General features: G+C 35.9%; 1 protein-coding gene across 1 annotated transcript in view; it reads right to left on the bottom strand.

Moving 5' to 3' along the window:
* LOC122790822 (disabled homolog 2-interacting protein-like) overlaps positions 1–24056 on the bottom strand; it is a 2409524-nt gene that overhangs the window by 572261 nt on the left and 1813207 nt on the right. The gene's annotated exons all lie outside the window — the stretch shown is intronic.

The raw sequence follows: 24056 nt of genomic DNA, 5'->3' as shown, positions 1-24056 counted from the left end.
ACAATTTTAAATAACAGGAACCATAGTACACTTCTAGTAATTACCAAATAATGTTAGACTTTAATATATACTGACTGCACTAGAATCACAGTTATATACTAATGAGAGCTTATAGTCAGGCAAAAATGAAATTCAGCTAGTTAATTCTTTTCTTTTCAGCTCCTGAGGGCTGTCACCCATTCTACAAATGTTATAGTTAAAACATTACCTAAATACTAGCTTGCTTCCTGATGAATGTTAGCACTCTGACACCAAAGGATGACTTTTCTCCTTTGTGTATAAGTATGAAACACATACTTTAGCATTTATTTATAAAATAATAGACAGATAGTGAGATGGAATGTTTCTTTCTTTACATTTAAATGTAAGCCCTACAGTGCAATATCAGAATTATTCTGACAAGCAATTCTTCTCAATATTCTCATAGACTGCATTAACATGCTTATTTCAAACTACACAAAGCCTGTATTTCAAGACTATACTCCTCATATCCTTAACTCATTAAAGAGCTAAATTTAAACCTGAAACTCATACCATCAATTTGTACATCTCAAAGCAAGTTTTCCATGTTCTGCAACAGCATGTTGTTGTTGTTGTTATATCCGCGGTGGTGCAGCGGTAGCATTGTTGCCTCACAGCAAAAGGTTCTCCTGTTCGATTCTCGGCTGGAGTGCAGGGAGTGCCTTCTGTGTGGAGTCTGCATGTCCTCCCTGCAGTTGGGTGGCTGTTCGAAAGATAATGCTCTCAAAGAGACATAAGATATCTTGTTCTCAGGTATAAATTTATGAATTCAGTGACCAATTTGATGCTAGTTTAAGAAACCCCAAAGGCTAAGCAAATTTGAGAAATGAATTATCAGCACAACAGTTATTACAGCAGAACTGCTCAGAAGGTAAAGATGAAACTGCTTTTTGTCACTTTGGAAATTTATTTTAAGAATACTTAATATTTAGTAGTGACATGTTCCTGATGGTATTTATTAGTTTCAAATCCTACAGTACTGTCAAACTCACATTTTCATCCAAATTCACCACTGTAGCTAGTATTGAGTATTAATTAGTACCTCTAAGCAAAGAACCACCAGAAAGTTCTGGGTCAGAATGGTGAATCTCATACTGCTGTTTGATCCTTTACTGTCTATGTTCAGAATCTTGCAAAACATACAGAACACCATGTCAGAGGCTTTACCGCATACTAACAGCCCTCAGCTAAAACAGTTCACTCACTCACTGGCTTAAGTTTCAAGGCTTTAAAAAACTGTGTATTAATATTGTGAATGTACTTTGCTAAAAGGTACTGCATCATCAAAATACAGTATTTTCTTATGTTTTACAGTCCTTATGAAATTCCTTCTGACCTTTCATTCTGATGTGCTGAACTTGAAGCTTTTAAAAATATGCTTCCCTGAATTTGTCTTTACATCTTCTTAGTTCCACTGGAGAACATCTGCACATACCACCCATGATACATCCACACTCAATCTCCACTAATGCTTTATGGCAAATAAGATGCAAATAATCAGTACATTAATATCAAGCCTAGAAGAACTGCAGAGAAAAAAGTTAATTTAATATTATTGCTCTTGTGCAGTGACAATAACTTACTTCATGTATAAAAGTAAATTTTGAAGGTAAACACCTAAATTAGGGAGTTGACAAAAAAAAAACATCTTAAGGCTACTGAACTAATGATGACAAACTAAGATACAGTTCAAATTACAGTACAGATTTCCCTATACCGGAAGGTGCATACATACCAACCTTATTATACAGGAATAGAATGCTGCGGGGTACCCAATAATGCTGTTTAATGACCTTGGCTAGTCATTAACTGCCACTGACCTTACTTTTATAGCAAAAACTATATTATTATTATTATTATTATCATTAATATTCTTATTCTTATTATTATCATTACTATTATTTACTAACAAAATCTTTGAAGCTTCCAGTTCTCCTTGTCTCAGATCTACTATAAGGATGACAGAAGATAAGCAGTCAGCCACTTACTTTGCTATCCAAGGTGTAGATCAATGTCTGTGTATGTACCTTTAAGAAGCTATCTAAGGGCTTGCACAAATGTATAAATACTGAGCACATGCGAGCCTGACTGCCATTTTGTAGTAAGCTGTTGAGATGTAAGCATGTATGTCTGTAAGGTCTGTATGTTAATCAGTTTGTTTATATTTTATGATGCTGCTATCCACCCTGATGTGTTTCTATGTAATAAAGCATCAAAACGAACTACCCCACCTGTTCGTCATCTATGTTAGGGAGGGACGAGCGACATAGTGTCAGAAGAAGCATGGCTGAAATGACTTGTTACCAAAAAGAGTTCCAGTTTCTCCAATTTAAGTCTGTGAGGCACCCGGTTGGCATTGGAGGAATATATAGGAGTGGATCATCCCTACTGCATATATAATTAGCAAAAAGGGTCAGAAAGGAATTTCAGATGTTAAAACTTGCTCAAATAATTTCTTATTTGCAAAATATGAAACAAAGCAAATAGAACACTCTAAATGATATTTAAATAAACCAAAATGTCCGATATTGATAAAAATATTCAAATTACTATGGAAAATGTTTAAAATAATGTCTGAATTCTATAAAACAAATGAAATAAGAGGAAACAACCATGTTTTTGCATGCATTTTCATATTAATTAAAGATACCCGAGTTATTAGAAACGTATAAAGCCTTCACATGTTTGTGCAGTATTAAAGTTATTTCTCAAGATACAGCCATTTCAGAGCATATTTCTTAAATTACAGTATTTCGTAGAGTTTATTGTGCATTTCAATGTTATTACGAGCTCTCACAGCACAGCTTGTTTGTATATAATTACAAGGGCCATATTTTCAGTGTGTTTGTGCATACTTTGTTGGCATGGCAGATGGATTTTGAAAACACAGTGCACTTGTGTTTGACAACAATATTGCAGAGAACTGCAGAGTGTTTGTGAGCAAGAGTATGACATTTTCATACAGGCTGCATTTTCTGACAAAGGTGAACATACAAAGGCATTTATTCTACTTAATTTAGCTTGGTCAGAAGCCATAGAAAGGGAGCATTCATTTGTGTATGCACCTGCTGTTTTTGCAGGAGAGGGGGAACCATCATATTGTTGTACCGGCTGAGTCAAGGGAGGACCCTAAGTGCTTAAAACATAAATTTAGAGAAATGTGTAACCCCAAATGAATGTTACAATATAAAGGCACTTATTTTATACAAGGGATCAAAAGCCTGAAGAAACTTTGCAGCAAATATTACTGATTTGAGGAGTAAGGTTAAAACGTGCAGATTTGGTGATTTAAGGGATGAGTTGATAAACGACAGACTTGTGTATGGTATTAAAGATGATGCTGTGTGTAAGATTTTATCAGTGATTTAACTTTGAATAAGGCCATTGAGATTTGTCAGATATACGAGCTCACAGAAAAGCACACAAGTATACTTACAAATGAGAATAGCTCTAGAAGGCACAGTGATAAAGCTCATGTTGATAGTATGCAGCACATGGTTAAAAGAAACAGGGCCAAGCACATGGCAGCAACTGTAACCCCTGCAGCACTCACCTTTAAGCCTGAGAGCTTTCCAGCAAATTCTAGAGTTTGCACAGTTTCAGTGAGTCAGCAAACTCAAAGCATGGGCCCCAACCTAGTTTCATTGCCAGCTGTCATAATTGTAGTGGAAGTCATGAATCTAAAAGGGAAAAATGTTTAGCTTTTGGTCAGCAATGCCGCAAATGCAATAAATGGAATCATTTCAAAAGATTTTGTAAATGAATAAGTTGATCAGTTAAGACAGTGGCAATTCTACTCTTTATGTTGATGGTGTGAAAGTGCTTCATGAAATGGTCAATGCAGTAGATTTAAGGGCAAAGAATGAAGTATATTTTACTGTCTGGATAAAAGGCAAACCTACAGAGCTCAAAGTTGACACAGGTTCCAAGTGCAACGTTATGTCTGCAGAAATGTTTGCTAGAGTATGTAAAGGTGAAAGGCTTGATTTGGCAAGGTGTGCAAAACTTATTGCTTATGGAGGTGAAGAAATTGGGTCTATGTTATCAAATCTAAACTGCAAAAAACAATCACCAAAACAGCGACACACAAAGACCACACTGCCAAAACTACGAATGGCCACTTCAACAAATTTTTTTCCCAGGGGAAAAATCGCTTGGCCGACCAAAACCCAAACAAATTGTCACATCCTATGAAACTGGGAGGCTCGGCCCTCCCACACACCCCCAACTAAATATACCAACTCCAAGACAGCTCTACAGTGGAGAAAAGGGCAAACTCCTGATGACGTCCAAGCGATTTTTCCCCCTGGGAAAAAATTGGCTAAAGTGGCTGTTCGTAGCTTCTGGCAGTTTGATCTTTATGTGTAGCTGTTTTGGTGTTTGGTTATTTGCGGTTTCAGTTTGGTAATATAGACCCAAGAAATTCACACCGAAGGCTCAGTAGTGCTTTCATATTAATCTGCTGGAAGAAGCTAAGACTTATTATTTTATGTGGTCAAGAGGCACGTCCAGTCATTATTAGAACTCAGAAACAGTTTGAAAATGGGACTGCTCCCATTTAATAAGGAAGTCCACCATGTTAGCTTAATAGACTGCTATTGTAATTTTGCCCAGCACATTTTTTTCTACCTATGCTGATTTTTTCCAAGACGAAATAGGCAAGCTTCCACTTGTGTACTCCATGAAGTTAGACCCAGAGGTCAGTCCAGTTATCAGGCCAGCACGCAAAGTTCCAATAGCCATGCAGGACAGAGTCAAAGCTGAGTTAGATAAAATGGTGCAACAAAGTGTGATTTGTCCAGTTAAAACTTCAATAGAATGGGCATCGTCTATGGTGGTAGCTCATAAGAAAAGCTCAGATGACATCAGAATATGTATGGATCCATGAGATTTGAACAAAGCACTAAAAATACCTCATCATCCAATGCGCACAGTTGAAGAAGTCGCAGACTTGATGCCAAATGACACTATTTTTTCTGTCTTAGATGCAAAGAGTTCACTCTGGCAAATTGAGCTTGACAAAATAATCCTCATTGCTCATTACTTTCAGTACTCTGTTTGGCAGGTACAAATTTATGAGAATGCCCTTTGGGATAAATTCTGCAAGTGAAGTCTTTCAACATGCAATGAAGCAAATTTTTTCTGGGTATTCTTGTGCTATCATAGTAGACGACATACTAGTAGAAGGTTGCGATGAAGCTGAACATGACAGAAACCTCAAAAAGTTCTAGAAAGGGCATGTCAAGTGACTCTTAAGCTTAACCCACACAAATGCAAATTCAGGCTACAATAAGTTACTTATGTTGGTCATTTATTTGCAAGTACAGGCTGATGACCAGACCCTTCAAAGAAAACAGCCATTCTCGTGATGCCAGCTCCAGGCAATGTTCAAGCCCTGCAACGTTTTCTTGGTATGGTTAACTACCTAGGCAAGTTCATTCTAGACTTGAGCCAACTTTCAGCACCACTCAGACAGCTGACACATAAAGATGTATCCTGGTCTTGGTTAGAGCAACACCAAACAGCATTTGATGTCCTGAAACAGAAAATTGCTATTCCACCAACTCTCAGATACAATAATGTTCATAAGCCAATTATACTTTCGTGTGATGCTTTGACATTTGGCCTTGGTGCAGTCATTGCACAAGAGGATCAACCTGTTGCCTACGCATCAAGAACTCTTACCCAAATTGAGATGCAGTATGCCCAGACTGAGAAAGAGCTTTTGGCAATTGTGTTTGCATGTTCGAAGTTCCATGTTTATGTTTATGGTAGACCTATCCAGATTGAAACAGAACACCAACCATTAGTCACTATCTTGATAAACCCAATGCATTCAGCTTCAGCCAGACTACAACTTATGATGCTGAGGATTGCAAAAGTACAACTTCAATCCTGTCTACAAGAAAGACAAACTTCTATATCTTGCTGATACATTGTCCAGATCTCCCCAAAACACCACAGAACAGCACAAGAATGAGAACCTTGATTATGAAGTCATGGAAGTGAGAAATCTTTTCTTCCATATGTCTTGATGAGCTAAGAGATCACACAGCCACAGATCCAGTTTTACAAAGGCTCAACCATTTTATCAATCCAGGATGGCCGTCAAAGCAATCTAACTTACCTCATGAAGTGCAACCTTATTTTCCATACAGAGATGAGATTTTGGCTGACAAAGGTATTATTATAAAAGTCTGAAAGTCATTGTTACAAAGTCCTTGCAACCAGAGTACATTACTATCTGACATTGTGGTCACCCAGGAACCAAATCTACCAAAAGAAGGGCAAGAGGACTAGTATTTTGGCCTTCTATGTCACAAGACATTGAGAGAGCACTTTCAACTTGTTCCATGTGTAACAGTACAAAGCCACATCAACAGAAGAAACCACTTCAGCTTAACCAGATTCCAGAACTACCTTGGTCGACAGTAGCCACAGACATCTTTGAGTGGAATGGTCATCATTATTTGGTGTTAGTAGACTCTTACTCCAATTAGTTTGAGGTTGACCTGCTTCCTAACCTAGCATCCAATGCTGTCATTACTAAGATGAAACATCATTTTGCTGTACATGGGAGTCTGCACAAAGTTATTTCTGACAATGAAATGCAGTTTACAAGCCAACAGTTCAAAAGATTTTCTGAAGAATGGGACTTTACTCATGTCACAAGTAGTCCAGAGTACTTCAGTCAAGTGGTTTGGCAGAGCATGCAGTTCAAAGTGCAAAACAGTTACTAAATAAGTCAAAATGAGATAATAGTGATGTTTTCTTGAATCTCAGAAATGTTCCTTGTGATAAACATCTTGGTTCATCTGCTCAAAGACTTCTATCGAGACAAACCAGAACCAAATTACCAATCAGTAGTCAATTGTTGGTTCCATGTGTCAAAAACAAGAGATTAGCGAAAGCCAATCTGTTGAAGAAATGCTTAACCCAGAAGTCCTACTATGACAAGACCAGCAAACTGCTCAATCCATTATGAGAGGGAGAAGTGGTAAGGATGCAGATGTCCAAAGGTTATGATCTGATTGGTGTCATGAAGAATATTGGTCCAGAGCCGAGATCGTACATTGTGGAATCAGAAGGAGCAATCTTTAGGCGGAAGTGAAAATATTTGAAACCGGTGTCCGAGCCTAAACCATGTACATAGCCTGTGAGAAAGTCTCTATCTCAGAGTGAGTTGTCCAGTGTTCTAATTCTTGGGGAAGTTCCAGAGGAAATTCCCATTTCTGTGATGAATCCATAAGTTCCTGATAAGAGTTGTGCACCGCAGACTGTCACTGTTGCTAGGTTTGGTCCTAACTGTTATGTCACGAGATATGGTTGAATCTATAAACCCTGCAGCAGAACACTGCGGTGCTGGTGCTGCAGTAGCGTTGTCACCTCACAGCGAGACGTTGTCCCATTCAATTCTCAGCTAGAGCGTCTTCTGCGAGGAGACATGCGTGAATGGGCTTACCTTCGTTGAAGGTTGTGCGTCAGAGCTGGCAACTCGGCATGTAAAAATCCACTGCCAATCATTAGCGGACCGGAGTTCCGCTGCGGCGACCCCTAACCGGAAAACCCGAAAGACACAACAACTATAAACCCTGCAGCAGATATGAAGCAACTTGGACATGAAGACTGTGTTTTGTTTGTAATGTATATAGTAATGTATGCCTAACTCTGATATTGCTTTGCATAAAGGGCAATCTTTTTAAGAGGAAGGATGTAGATCAATATGTGTGCATATAAACACCTTTAAGAAGCTATCCAAGGGCTTGAACAAGTGTATAAATACTAAGCACATGCGAGCCTTACTACCAATTTGTAGTTAGCTGTTGAGATGTAAGCATGTATGTTTGTAAGGGTTGTCTGTTAACTAGTTTGTTCATATTTAATTATGCTGCTGCTATCCATCCTGATGCATTTGTATGTCTTAAAGCATCTGAACAAAACCCCAAGCCTTCTTGTTATATGTGTTAGAGACAAACGAGCAACAGTCACACCTTTCCAAATATGTTTCCTGCAACACTGCTAGTTGCACTCTGCATCTCTTATTATAATTCAATATTCTTTGATTTTGTTTATACCTGTAAGACCATTTACATTCCAAGATAATATGGATAACAGCCTTTATGATAAAAAGCTATTGTTCCCACTTTTTATGCATGTCAGTTTGCTGAATGTGTATTTTCAGCTTTTGTGTTATATACACACACTAATGTTTATCAGGCTGACCTTTTGTACACCTGTTTCTTCACATCTCCATATAAACCTATGTCACATTTTTCAAGACCTTTTGCTTCACTGAAAACACTCAAACAAAACCAAAATACATTTTCAAAACACCAATACCGCTATCCCCTACTTGATATAATTATACAAATTAAGATTAGTTTCCCTCATAGAAATAACATATATTTGTTAGAAAAAAAATATATATATATATATATATATATATATATATATATATATATATATATACACACACACACACACACACACACACACACACACACACACACACACAAACGTGTGTGTGGGTGCAATTTGGTAGAACTGTTTTTCCTTCACAGTGACAGAGGTTTGGTAATCATAATAATAGTATGATATTTTTAGAAATAGCATGAGACATAGCATCTGCAAGTGCAAAAAAGAAATATGAATTGGCTTAACAGAATGTGCACAAAAAGTATTACACTTCTGACTGTTTTTGTAACAAATGGCATTAACAACAGAAACTTGTTAAAATATGATAAACAGGTAAATGTATACAGATATTCAATAGAATGAACTTCCTAAAGGGAAATGGCTAACACAATAGAAACATTTACAAACTATCCTATCAATGAAAGAACATTCCTGAAAGAACATTTCGGCCTGCTGAGAACTGGTTTTCACTGGATTGAGATAATGACACAGATAAAGAAGGCTTCAATACAGGAAAATAAAGTTTTCATCACTGACAAACTTTTGAAACTATAAATGTTGTAATAAAAGACTTTTTGGCTGGACATTTTTGTAATATGAGTCAGCTGAAGAAGTATTTGACAGTGATCCGTGGTATAAAGAAAATGTTTTTAATCTCGTAGTAGTACTTGATCGGCTTCTTTCAATAAATCTGTAAGCAATTACAAATATACAGTTGTACAGTTTGCCCTTGTGACCTGTTGCTGTTAATTTCAATTTAACACTACTAACTTAGAATACACTAAACTATGTGCATCTTCAAAAAATGGAGTTTAATCCTCCAGATAGGAACACTTTCTCCAAATTGACAAGTGCACTCATAGGCACTACCCAACCTAAAATAAAGGTTATTCATGCTAACGTGCATGCTACAGCCTGTGTTCCCACATACACTGATTGTTGTCATTTTTTTATTTATTTCTCTCTTCCTATCCCAGGTGTAAAAAAATGCTTGTATGCTTTTAGAAAACATTAACTTTTAACCCTAAGAAAAAAGTGCACTGGCTATCTTTAAATGCATTTTATTAAAAGTTTTTGTCCCTAAGAAATGCTGAAAAAATTACTAATAATCAGATAATCAACAAAACTCCAATTTAAAATGAGCAACAGAAGCAACCAGCAAATAAACACACTCAATTAATTATAAACTAAATCAGCAAACTAAATTACTTAATACAAATTAAAGTTAAAGCTACTTAATAAGTATGTGTTAAATAAAATTCAGTAAGGAGCAAGTATTAATGCATTCAAATTAGACAACAATAGTGGGATGATGCTGATGCTGAGGGAATATCAACTCATGATGTATTGAATATATTAAATTTAAAGTAACTTTCTAAATGTACAGTAATCAAAGCTTAAAAAATACAATGAAAGTTAGTGTGGTTAGTAAAATCAAACTACCTCAATAGTTAAACATCATACAAGGACTATAGTGTGAGCCAATAAGAAAGTGAGTGCACACAAAAAATGACAATTAACAAAATGGGGAGGTATGATCTTATCAGGGCACAGGTTGCTCATAAAGAGGATTCAATTGCAATTCTGTGTCATAGCAACATATGGACAAAGATGTGGTGAAACTAGTCAACAAATAAAAGTGCAGGTAATGCAAATGTTCAGTCTAAGGTAAAATGCAGACACACACATACCAAGATAACTTAATGTGTAGTCATCTGAAGATGGGTGAGATAACAGATGATACATAATGAATACATTATACAAACATACATACAAAAATTTCAAGCATGGGCAATAATGCCCTTCTAGCCTGCCAATATACATAGAAATAACTACACTAGTGCTTGCTATAATATAATTTGATAGTCTGTTCCATGCATCAGTTACTCTCTCAGAAAACCATTTAGTACACTTCTCATTCTTATAGAACCTTTTTTAATTTCTCCAAGTCTTTTGGTTTTCTAATACCATGATGTGAATGGACCCCATTCCTATGTTAAAGTACGATTAAAGTTCATGACATTAGTATTGTTTCAGTCTTTGATGTTAGCCAGAAGTGCTCTTTGCAGCACCTGCAATGTGCCCAATAATGACTCCTTCTACAATTCATATGGAGTTACATGTATCGGTAACATATCTAAGTACGTCTGTAAATTCTTTTTTATAAGACCTGTTGCTCCTACTACTACTGGAATGTTTTGAGTATGCTTCTTCCATACTGCCCTCATTTCTGCCTGCAAATCCTGGTATTTTATGACTTTGTGTCTCTCTGTACGAGACAATGTAGTCACTGGGTGTAGCAATTTCAATGATCAATGCTACTTTTGTATTCTTATCATGCACTACTTTTTCTGTTTTCTCACATTTCTTTTTTTAAACTGTTGGTAATGGATGATCCCATGTGATGTAAACTTCATAATTTTTTATGATACGTGGCTCATGTTTCCAGTGTTTTTCAACTACCTCAATATTATAATGTTTGCACAATACCTAATGCAAAAGTCTTGCCACATTATTATGCCTTTCAGTATACAGTCCTTTTGCCATTAGTATATCACAACCAGCAACAAGATGTTTGATTGCTTCCAATTCTGTTTTACAAAACCAACATTTGTCTGTTTCTCCCACACATTCAATAGACTTTATAAACCAATGTGTAAATAGTCCACTATCTTGGGCCACCAATATTAACCTTTCATCTTTTGGTTTAAATTCACCTCTCTTTAACCATTCCTGCATTCGATCCTGAGGTTGTTCCAAGAGTTTTATATACTTCCAACTATATTTATGCATTTTCCACATTTCTTGCCTTCTCATCTGATCCTTCACATTATATTCTTTCTTCTGTTTTTAGCACATTCACTTGTTGCCTGACTTTTATCTTCTTCTGGTTTGATTTCCATTCCTGCTTAAAGCTGATATGCTTCTGTTAAATTAAACAGGGAAGTCATCTTAGACTTATTCTCCTCATGTTTCAAAACTTTCACTACATTTGGGTCTTGTGAGGTTAGTAGATATGTATGCAGTTCCACAATTGAAGATCTATGCATATAATCAATTTTGAGGAGGCCCATACCTCCTTCAGAATGGGAAATATATAATCTTGGCATGTACTGATTTTTATAAATCTTTTGATGAGCATGAAACAACCTTCTTGTTTTCCTGTCTATCTTATCCAACACCTTTTGGGACCAGTCAGTCACCCCAAAACTGTAAGTTAGGACAGGAAGAGCAAATTGGTTTATAGCTTGGACTTTGTTCCTGGGTGTCAATGCTGTTTTCAGTATTAATTTTAGTCTTCTAAAATATTCCTTACTGAGTTTTTTCACATTTGTTCATGTATTATTGTTGATTCTTCATCAGTTCCCAAATATCAATACACTTCCTCTTGCTCAAGTTCTTTTCTCTCACATCCCTGTCCCAAACTAATGTTTTCTTGGTGCTGCGGCTTTCCTGCTTTAAAGGTTGCTTTTGCACATTTATCAAGGCCAAATGACATTCTTACATCATCTGAAAAAGTTTTGACCACTTGCAGATGTGCTTTTAGTTCTTCATCTAATGAACTATACAGTTTTAAATCATCTTTGTTGTTTTCTGAGAACCACATTGTAGACATGACCTAATCTGTTATGTAAACAACTTAATGGGTTAAGGGCAAGACAAAAAAGCAGCAGTGATAGAGTCATCTTGGAATATTCCCCATTTGAATTTTTATCCCTGGAATAATAAATTGTCCTATATCATGGCTTAACTGCAAAGTAGTTTGCCACTGTTTCATGGTCGCTGTAATGTAATCAATCAGTGTAGGCACTTTTCCCTGTCAAGTCTGTAAGTACTGTAGGTTCATTAGTTCTATCAGTCAATATTTTTTTGAACACATTAATTTTATGTTAACAGCCACAGGAAGGTTTACTTGTAAAAGTGAATGTTTAGTTTACCTGGCAAGCTGCTGAAATTGAAGCAGTTTTTATACTGGGAAAACTACTAGGAAGTTAGGGTGCAGGATTGGGGAACATATATGTGCCATTAGAAATAAAGATCCTAATAATGCACTTGCAAGACACAGTATGGTTCATAATAATTTTCATAAATTTAATTTTTTTGTGGTGGAGAAGGTTAATCAAATTTCATTTTACTGATGAGTTTAATAATTATCTTGAATTCTTAGAGCTTAGAAGGCAAGTCTTTTTGCATGCCGATACGGCACCTGGTTTAAATAAGACTATTTCAGTGAAACGTTCGTTAAAGTATACATGTACTTAACTTATATTATTTATATTATTTACATTATTTATTAATCTTTCTTTTTTAGGTAATTTTTTTGGTAGAAAGGCCGAGTTAATTATACTTGTTTATTTTAACCAACTGCATTAGTTAAACTGAACGATTTTATTGGTTGCTTGATATATGATATCATTTTTGCAAATTATTTAAACTTGTTTGAATGAATGTTTTTTTATTTTGAAGAAGTTCTAAAAGTAAACAGAACAAAAGTGCTTAATATACTCTTTTGTGTGTCATGTGGTGATTTTTTTTCCTGGCTACTGTGATCCCCAGTTTGAAGGGTTTGTATTTTGCATGTAATATGTTATCCTTTTTTAAGTCATCTGCACATAAACTGTATAACACCTCAGATGAAAAAGATACATTTGAAAGATGCAATCTAAACAAGTATGGGTCTTGGCTAGAGCGCTGTGGGACACCCTGACTGTAACCTTGAATTTCACCTGTCCAATTGCTGTAAGATACTTGCCATGTCCTATTTGTAATCCATGCAGCCTTCCATCTTATCAAAAGTACATTAACACCTAGTTGTTCTAATTTATTGATCAGTGTTTTGTGTATGACCCCGTCAAATGCCGAAGTTAAATCTAGATACATTACAACACAGCCCGATTTTTCATTCAAAGCTGTTATTATATTGTTATAGAACATCAAGTTACAGGTGGTGATAGTTCTATTTTCAACATATGCATGCTGATATATGGTTTCAAGTCTCAACCTTTCAAATTCTGACAATAATTTATCCAGTATAACTTTCTCCATTATTTTTCTGCAACATGAAAGTAAATGTGTGGGTTTGTATGACTCTGGGTTTGTCCTACTCTCCTTTCCCTTAAAGACAGTTTTAACAAGTGCATGTCTCCAGTCTTGAGGAATCCCCCCATATTTATTCAACCTTGCAAATAAAATATACTGGTACTATAACTTCATGCCAAAGTGTTATCAGGTCATTATTATTAATTCTGTCTCCTCGCTGTGCTTTATTTGGATCCAGTTTGCATAGTTCTTTTTCAATATAACCTAATTTGATTTCAGTACATGAGGTCACCTGGATATCACTAGGACAATTTATCACTCCCTTTCTGCAGCCAAACTGCGTTGCATAAGATTTTGTAAATATATCTATAATCTGTTGAGTCTGAGAGTACATCTTAGAAAGTACACGTAGTTTATCAGTTAGTATGTCTTTACTCCTACCATCTTACATATCTATAAAATAGTTTCCTCAAATTGTTTTTGATAATTTCTCATGCTATGTTTAATTTGTCTGTCCAGCTTGTTTATTTCAATTTTCAAAGTCATAGTTCTACCTCTATTCCATTTCTTATAGTTTTTTTGTCCCTCACCTTAACCAAATATCTTGTTCTTATGGAAATATATCTTCCTGAAGTTGTGTGCCTAGATCCTGATGTTAAACTTTTTTTTGATTTTTTGCATTCAATTTCTCTTTCAAAACTTTCCACATTCCTGCTGCAGTTTTCCCAATGAATGCATCACTACAATTAGTTTTACATAGTGACTGATTTGCTTCTGTATAATCTGTTATTAACCTTCTGTGCATTGGTTTAATTTCAGTTTGGAAGAATTAACTAGCAGCAAATTAAGCTTTATAACCCCAAGATCACTGCACAACAACAGTGGTAAAACTTGACATGAAGTAACTGTAATTTCTTTAGGAATGCAAACAATTTCTAGCATATTCCATTCCCTGGTGGGCTTTTTTACGATCTGAAGCAACTGTTGTTTCTAAACATACATTGTAAATAATCTCCTTATTAATGTTGTTGAATCAATATTGTTCCAGTCTGTTCTGGTACATTTAAGTCCTCAGTCATTGTTATTCTTCTCTCTTGTGTTTCATGCAGGAAATGTATGAATTCCTCTAGGTCATTAGCACTTGATTTTGGTGGTCTATACAGTCCAACAATTGTTATATGTCCCAGGGTCATCTTTATTATCACAGTTACACAATCTACAGTATTGGTATTTTCAGTGAACATGTAATAATCACAGGTCTCAATAACAATCAAACAACTGATTTTTGTTAACAGTGTCTGTTTCAGTAAAAAAAACATTTATGCCCTAACGGAACTGATTTCCAGTCACTGTTCTTTAACCATGTTTTACAAACATTAATAACATCAGTCTTGTGGGATTTTAGCAAATTTTCCATTAAAAAAAAAACCTTTATTATTAATGTTCCTAGCATTAACAACCATCAGAGATGCATCAAATGTTGCTATCTGTGAACGTTTAAATTTTTGACCAGGCAAAATTCCTGCATTGTATTTGTCAAATACTGCAAAATATCTACTGCAAAAAGTCTCTTCCCTGATAATGATAAGTGCACACCATCCTGTCTAAACAAATGTCTGCCCAAAATTAGGCTCGGATGTTGTACACATTTCCATTTTTTAAAAAGGGTCATTTTTTTCGTGTAGGTATTTATCCAAAAATCTTTTCATTCACAGTGACCTGACTCTTTTTTCTATATGTGATTTGTGAAAAATACGCCCTAACACATGTATAAGTTATGCTATCTAAGAAGGCTGTAAGTTCCCTACTAAAAGTCAGACAGTCCTCGTGGATAAGATAATTTGCATTAAGATGAATAAAAGCATATCCATACTTCCTAACATTAAGGCATTCTAAGACCTTTCTAACATCCAGTATTTTTGTTCCTGGCAAGCATCACACACAATGTTTATTATCTTTTCTGCTAATGTAAGTCCCAGTTCCTCAAATAACTGAACCTCCAATTACAATAATATCTTTTCTGACCAGATTTGAAGAATCTTCAATTTCTAATACAGTAATATCTGCTTTATCAATTGTTACAAAGGAATAACCTTCATCATCATCAATAGACTTATTAATCCCACTGTTCTTATTGCTTATTAAATTTGCAAGCATTACATTCTCATCCAGTTGACTTTGTACAGCCACAGCTTGAGCCATGTTATTAACTTCTGTCTTTCTCCTCTTTTTTCTTACAGTAATGTTCTTCAGTCCTCACATGTTCAACTTTGATTTCATCCTTTTCACCTACTCCTTGCCTCTTTTTTTCTACATTATATTCTGGAAAAATGATGTATTTTTCTGTAGACTGAAGGTTTTCTTGTAGAAGAATGTTATCATGCCCTGAAATCTGTGTGTTACATAACAAAACAGTGTCCATTTTGTAGTACTATTCTCCTTGATTTATAGAAATTATTCAGTTTATTTTTCTTCCTTATCTGTTGTGAACTTCATCCTTTCTTTCTAATTTTCTTCTAAGTGCTCTGAATCCACAGATTGATGAATACTTGTATCCAGAATTCCAGTTCCTTTCCTGCTCTATTTGTCCTTTGCCTAAAAGTATTTATTTTATCAGTCCAGTTATTTATAAATGTAACAATTCTCCAAGTTGTGACAATTGCACAAGTGCTATTGTCATCAGTATGTCTACATTTACTACTAATAATGATAAACAAATCATCCAACTTTTGAAATGAGGAACACAGATCAACAGTGTTATCAGGTGCTACCTTTAAATATGCATAGCGTTTAGTACACTGTACAAGATACTTGTGCTTTAGCAAATTATTAATGGCATATTCATTTAAAAAATCCATTTCAGCTGAAAATGAATAAAGTATTCTAAAAGAATTCAAAAGAAAATGATAATCAAAATAAGTTACCAAAGAATTCTAAGAGATTTTAAATCAAACTCTATAAAAACACACACACACAATATACAACTAAATATTAGATTAAGTAGAATAAAGTCATCGTCTGACTGTACTACTTGGAAAAGTCGCACAAAAGTTGGAATTCCTCACTCACAGTCATATCTCTTTTTAACAGTAAAAATAAATAAATTACAAACCAACACATGATTGTTTCAGATCTGGATTGTCACTACAAACCTCCTAGAAGCACAAATGTAATAGCGCTTTACAGAGACATTTTAGGATGAGAGGAAAGAATGACAAAATTTAATGTAAGAAATGGAGCATGTGGAAATGTGAATTACAGTCCCAGTATTGGTATGTATGAGCAAAGCAAGTGAAATGGTTCTAGAGTGTTATGTGCAAGCATATTAATAAACTCTCATCAATATTAAAGAGCTGAAGCCAGAGATTTGAATTTATATATGAAGCAGACGGTGGACAGACAAGATGGGGTTAGGAATCCATATCTGCTATCAGTGTCTACACTTCTGTATAATATTATAATACTCATCTTCACTTTGAGACAATGCCAGTTAGAAACCTTAGAGTCAAATCTTGTTGATCTGACTTAGCAACATAGGAACAAATTTAGGCAAGCAATCATTGAGACTGTAAGATGTATTGCCATATGCAGCCATATGCACCTTTAAGAGTATGCACATTAAAGTTCTTGTCCCCCTTTCAAAACACTTAATTGTGTTCCCCTCCCAAACTAACCAGGGCTACATGTGATACATCTAGCATACATTTGCATCTACCCATTCAGTTAAAGGCAGCCAAAGTAGTACTTTGTTTGACCTGTAGTGGCTCAAATTACAGTTCTGCAAACTGTGTCTGTTATTCATCTCTACGAAGCCAAAGAGCACTTCAGATAAGATACTGCATATCACCTGACATTATTTTGCCACTTGCTGCACTACAAACATATCTAACAACGTATCTTAAGTTACTGACACTTAGTGTTTCTATGTAAACATAAAAAAAAAAAGTTTTTCCATATTAGCTAATCTAGCAGCTAACACTGGGACGACCAAGTAACTGAAGCAATGGATGGCAATTATTTACATAAACAGGTAACCAATAAACTACATTAGACATGAAGTTATTTCCAAGCATGATTCTGAACAGTACTGACCGCAATTCTGCTAAGGCAAACATAACACAAGTCATACAAAAAACAAAGCACTTGCATCAAAAATATAAACCTTTAAATAGTCATTGCATCTCACAACTGTGGGCTACCATGTTTTTGTGACTTACAGTAGACCCACTATGCTATGTGGAAATGACATGAGTAATTCATGAATCTTCGTAATGCTATTCTGTCACATGAGGATTACTACATGTAATACACAAAAGTACAACACACACTTCAAGAGAGCAAAAAGCTCTTAATAAGATAGGACAGCCAGCCAGCCAGCAGCTTGGTGCACAATAGAGAACACTATTATCTTTGCATGTACAAATTATGTGCAACACAGCAAAGTCTACACTGCTTTGGGAGTATTCACAATGTCTGACACTGTGGCTGTAGTTTAGAAGGGCTCATAGATATTGAGACTTATAACTTTTTAAATGTCAAGCCCAGAGTACCCTCTATCTTTGGCATACCCAAGGTCCAGAAAAGTATTACTGACCCATCGCTTAGGTCTACTGTCTCTGCGGAAGGATAAGTAACTACACCTTTTGCAAGATATATACATTATAATCTAAAAAACACAGTTTTCAAAAAATGAGAATATTCTCAGGGATTCATGGGATTTTTTAAGACGCATAAGCAATGAACAACAATCCAACACAAGTACTTTCATTACACTTGATGTAGTGGATTTGTTCATGTGTATTCCACATGATGTGGGGCTTGATTGATTTGAGGAATTTGTGGCCAATTGTGAGGATATTCCCTTTGGTGTATTTCGCACTTGTCTAATTTTTATGGACCAAGTCCTTAAGAATAATTTTCTTTCAGGGAGAATACTATAAACAATTGAAGGGTGTGGCAATGGAGGCACACTGTGCCCCTACCTACGCCAATATTATTCTTCTATATTGGGAAAACAAATATGTGTTCACCTCTAAATTTAAGCAATATTGGAACTTGTATGGGCGTTTTTTAGATGACATCTGTATTTTTTGGACTGGTACTGATAATCATTTTTTTGAATTCCTTGAATACATTTCTAAGATTACTAAGTTCCTAAAATTTACATATCAGATTAACAATAGTGAGTTAAATTACCTTGATGTTAACATTCAAAGGGTGGACAATGGTTCCAAATCTAAAATACATAGAAAGCAGACATTTTCAAATTCTTATTTTCACTATGCGAGTGCCCACCCCCCACACCAAAAATGAGGGGTAATAAAAGGTCAACTGGTCCGGGCTAGCAGAATGACATCTGATGACCAGGATTTTAAAAGAGAATTTGATTTTATAGTAGAAATGTTCAAAGCCAGAGGGTATCCTCCCACACTTTTGAATGATGCATTAACAGAAGTCGTGGATGGTAGAGAGTCTAGGTTTTCCCTATTTTGGGTAAAAATCGCCCCTCTGATTATGCAAGGCTAGGTACGAAGATAGAAGAGGTGTCTTACCAATCTGCTTTGACTATCACATATGATGGGGAAACAAATGTGGTCAAACAAGTTATACACAAGGAGTGGAAATAATTTGCAGCCTTATCAGATTTAAATTGTATATTTAACAAGCCACTTAAATGTGTGTACAAAAAAGGATGAAATATCAAAAATATTTTTGGAAGGAGGTTCCCATTATAACAATTTCAGAACTCTCATTAGTAACAAAAAAGGGACACACAAATGTGGATGTTGTACCCAATGTAAGTACATACGGACTGGGATGATGTTATATTTAAAATGTAGAAACAAGTATATAATTACTAGAGGGCATGCAAATTGTAATACCACAGGTGTGGTATATATTGTTTTGTGTGGGGCATGTGACTCCTTCTATGTGGGTAAGACGGAAAGGAGGTTAAAACAAAGAATGTATGAACACCTTTATGATTTAAGGAAGAAAAATGATAATGATGCCCTGTACAAACATCATCAGGCATGTCCAAAAGCAGAGTATCAATTTTTCGTGATAGAGGTGGTCCCTATAGACCCCAGGGGTGGGCCATGGGAGACCAGACTCGAATATAGGGAACTATATTGGCAATTAGTCCTGGATGCTTGCAACAATTCAGGACTTAATGATATGGTGTCTATAAAATCTGTACTCAAGCTCAGGTCTGCAAAATTGTCAAAATTTTACATTTTTATGTATATTCATGTTATTTTATCCTGGTTATTTATTTATTTAAGTGAATTCTTGATTTTACATACATTTTCATGTGTTTTATTATTTGTCCCCAGATGGTGCTAGACTAGTAAGACTGTCACATGCAGTTTAGAATCCACTCTTTCTATATCTTGGTAACTAATTGAATCACTGATTTCATTGGTCTATTCAAACAGGAAAAGTTATTTAACTAGGTAACTATGAGGTTTTTGCCCATCTGATGAAGTTATATGAGACGAAAACGTAAGGGGAAGTGTTTTTATCAGAATTTATGTTATTTGTGGATGTGTTTTCCTTTTGCTGTGTTTGAACATTAAATCACTTGTGTGTTGGAACTGCTAGTCTCCAGTGCCTAATTTTGGATTACTAATATTGAAAGTGTGTAATACCAACAGAAGCAATCAAATAATCATATGTGTGCATACCTCTTAATTGTCCAAATTTTCACAGAATGTCCATATTTTTGCCTCATAGTTTTGGTATATTTTTCATAAACCTGTGGTTTTCTGCCAAATCACTGAGGATGAAAATCAGAAAATAATAGCAAACATTTGAGTTTCAGTCTTCATACCCTTCAGAAAATTCATGCTAATGCAAAACATATTATTCTGTCAACTTTGCAAGTTTGTAAGAGCAATGTTTTAAAAATGTTCCTGTTTTGGGGCCTTTGCCCCCCCCCCCCATTACTTATGGCTTTGTCTTAGAGCAATTGCTCTAAAAGTATGACAGTTGTGTGTGTGTGTGTGTGTGTGTGTGTGTGTGTGTGTGTGTGTGTGTGTGTGTGTGTGTGTGTGTGTGTGTGTGTATGCTCGAAGAACTGGAGCCTGGTGGGCCAAATTAAAAATGCTGACTATACCCTGGACTGTTTCCTCATATCTACAGTATGTGCTGAACTGAATAAAACTGCTTCTTACTGATGACTCTTGATTGTCTGTTCTTCTTCTTTCTTACAGTGTTCACTTATACCTACATTAATTTTCCCCTTACGTGCTTCTCTACTCCTCTTAAGTCCTCCATGTCAGGTAAAGGTGAGCAAGCCTGGGATTTCTGAAGACGAGCCAAGCTAGAGCTAAGCCAAGGATCAGGTTTGGCTCTTTAAATCCAACAACAGCTGAGTCAGAGCAGATAATCATAACAGTAGCTCTGTTAACAATAACTACATCTGGAAGTCCAGAGGTGATTATTTAATTACAAAAATTAACAAAAAAACAAAAAACAAAAAAAAAATATATATATATATATATATATATATATATATATATATATACACACACATATGTTGTTGATAACCTATGAAACATAGCTTAGAGATTTATACGCGCTTAAACATAGATAGCGTTGTGCACGTGGATCTGCCATAATCGGCTTAAATGACTAGTATTGTAAATACATACTTACTCATGTAGAATCCATTCTACCACTAATTTTTTCTCTAATTCTACCTGTAATTATTAATTTTACTCAGCCTGGAGTAGCCTTCTAAACGCTCTACAGATATACACAGGGTTTTTTATGTTTTATCCCTACAATCACTTCAAAATAGATTGGATGTTCCTTTCATGCTTAAACACAGTAAGCGCTGTGTCCATGGGGGCTGTTGTTAGTGGCCTATCTGCCTTGTACTATTAATTAATTATTTTAGGCGCCGAAGTTACTCTTGCTATTATTTAGCTCTAATTCCCCCTGTTACTTAATAATTACTTCACCGACTGTATGTCTTCCTTTCCCTACTCTCAAAACATGGAAAAAGCCTGCACTAAATAGTTAGGCCCCTACTAAAAGTGGTCTCTGCTAGTTCCTATGTATAGGAGTTTACATTTATAGCTACAAAAGGAGTTTCCACTGTTATTCTGCATGATTATATGTGTCTAAGCAAGGAACACTGCAGTACTACCCGATTACTTAGGCCAAGTATTGTTACTATTCTTGGATGACGTAACTCTAACAACATTGTGTCCTAGTCCTGAAAGGTTGTTGTTGATACAATATTAATTTAATTGCTGCTGTTGGTGTACTTATTTTTAAAGAATAAGCTTATGTAGCTCTTTCCATCTTAGCTACCTGTATGTATTTTTGCAGAGTTCTTAGAGTCATAGTTGTACCTGATTTATACTGTACTCTATAGACATTTCAATACAAATAGAGGATTTTGGATGTTTAATGTGGCAATTACATGTAACTGTATGTGAAAAGACTCTTTTCTTTGCTTTCTAATTCTAGTACTGTCTGCCTCTCTACCTTTTTCTCTCCTCCTTCATTTACCAGCCTTGTGACCCAGTACATCCCTGTACTAAATCACCAGAATTCACCCTCCTGGATGCCTCTGAAAAATAGTCCGAACTAGGAATTTACCTACCAGCTCCCTGAGAGACCACTTGTTATAAGACAGTGAAAGTATGTGCTGCAACAGCTACTAGAACTTTGTGCTAATTTTAATGTTTAATGACTCTACTACGCTAGGCAAGCATCCCACGCAGGTTAGCCAGCAGCCAACAACCACCCCATTTATCTCTTTACTTTTTAAGCAAACCCTTACATCCAGCCTACTCACTCTCTTTTAATTAGTAGCCTAACTCCCTCTCTCCCGTAGCCTGCTACCCTTGTAAGTGAAGCATTTGCTGCAATTAAGTGACTAGCCACTAGGTGGCGCCTTACCATAAGCTTTCTGTATATCAATTCCTACACCTATTTCTTTACTATACCTCCCTATCTCATTTTTTTAGCTTCTGCTTTTCACTAACTCACTCTTTTACCTTCTCACCCTTGTCCTAGGGTTTCTTTAACCACATTCTACTCCATTGAAATCCTTACTTTCCTCTTACTAGCCTCACAACTTACTTCTACATTCCCGCACTTTCAGACTTACTTCCTTGAAAGTCCACTCTCTTGTCTCTACCCACTCCGTTCGCCCTTCGGGCTCACTCCGCTCCCCTACCCTGCCCCCAATTCCCACCCACCCTCAGTGGTCCTAGATTTATTCCTCTATAGACCCACCCCCATTACACCTACTCCAATCACACATATCACATCATTACCACACCCAGCCTCAATTTCTCACAACACACCCACTGATACCTTACCTCTCATCCACCTTAGTAATAAATACCACCTATTGGCACACCTCCTGATATGTCTATAAAACTTACCTCAACTTTAAACTCACACCTCACTATCAATATTAAGTCCAACTCAACCATGCCATACCAATTACAACTATTAATACTGGTCTCACTCCTACCTGCTCTAACCACAACCTATCTCTTAACCTCCTATGAACAACCTCTTTACTATACCCTCCTCATCCCTTCCAAACACACTTTAACGCCAACATTAACCATATCTCCAAACTTCCCAAATTTCATTTGCAAACCCAGCTACCTACTAACTAAATATCACAGACTAGTACACATCAAATATAGCGACCTAAAAACTAAAAAAAACATTTGATTACTATTGTAAGCCTCTCCAACCTAAGCACTTTATATTCCTCCACTCCTTAATAGATGGGGACATTCATCCTAACCCTGGTCCAAACTCCATCCCATCCACTGCAAACTGTAACTAATACAAAACTAGCATCCTACCTCTTATCAAACCATCTAATTCACTCTCTATTGCTCATCTTAATATACGCAGTATCTACAATAAAATCGCTAAAGTTCATGCCCTTCTAGATGTCCACTAATTTGACATCCTTTGCTTATCAGAAACATGGCTAAAACCCACAATAAAAGACAATGAAATCACCCCTCCAGGATATAGCATCATTCAACTAGACCGCACATCCAAAAAAGGAGGAGGGGTAGCAATTCTCTATAAAGCAAAAATACAACTCAGCACTGTAAATCTTAACCTATCTTTAGACAACAGTGCTGAAATAATTATCTCCAAATTCCAGCTTAACACACATAAAGCCATAAACATCATCTGCACATATCTTCCCCCAAGAAATAACATCTGCCTACTTGAATACATCCTAAATTGGCTTTCTTCTAATCTCCCACAAGAAACCATAGTCCTAGGAGACTTTAATATAGATTGGAATTCATGTAGCAGTACAAACCCTACCAACCATATTAACCTTTATGGTTTCTCACAAGCTATAAACTCCCCCACCAGAATTAATAGACTTAACAATAAAGAAAGTACCTTGGATTGGATACTCACTAACAGTCCTCACCAAACTTACACAACAGGAACTCTCCCAGACGACCTACCGACTATTCGCTAATATATATAATCAGACATAAAACCAACCCAACTTTCCATAACACTTTCAGAACAGTACGCACCAAAAAGAATTTTAACCCCGAGCTGTT

Source organism: Protopterus annectens, chromosome 16.part0 (assembly GCF_019279795.1).
Source record: "Protopterus annectens isolate FY-2018-M chromosome 16.part0, PAN1.0, whole genome shotgun sequence".
NCBI classification, from domain to species: Eukaryota; Metazoa; Chordata; order Ceratodontiformes; family Protopteridae; genus Protopterus; species Protopterus annectens.
Note: the sequence above shows the minus strand (reverse complement) of the source record. Positions and strands in the feature narration are given on the sequence as shown.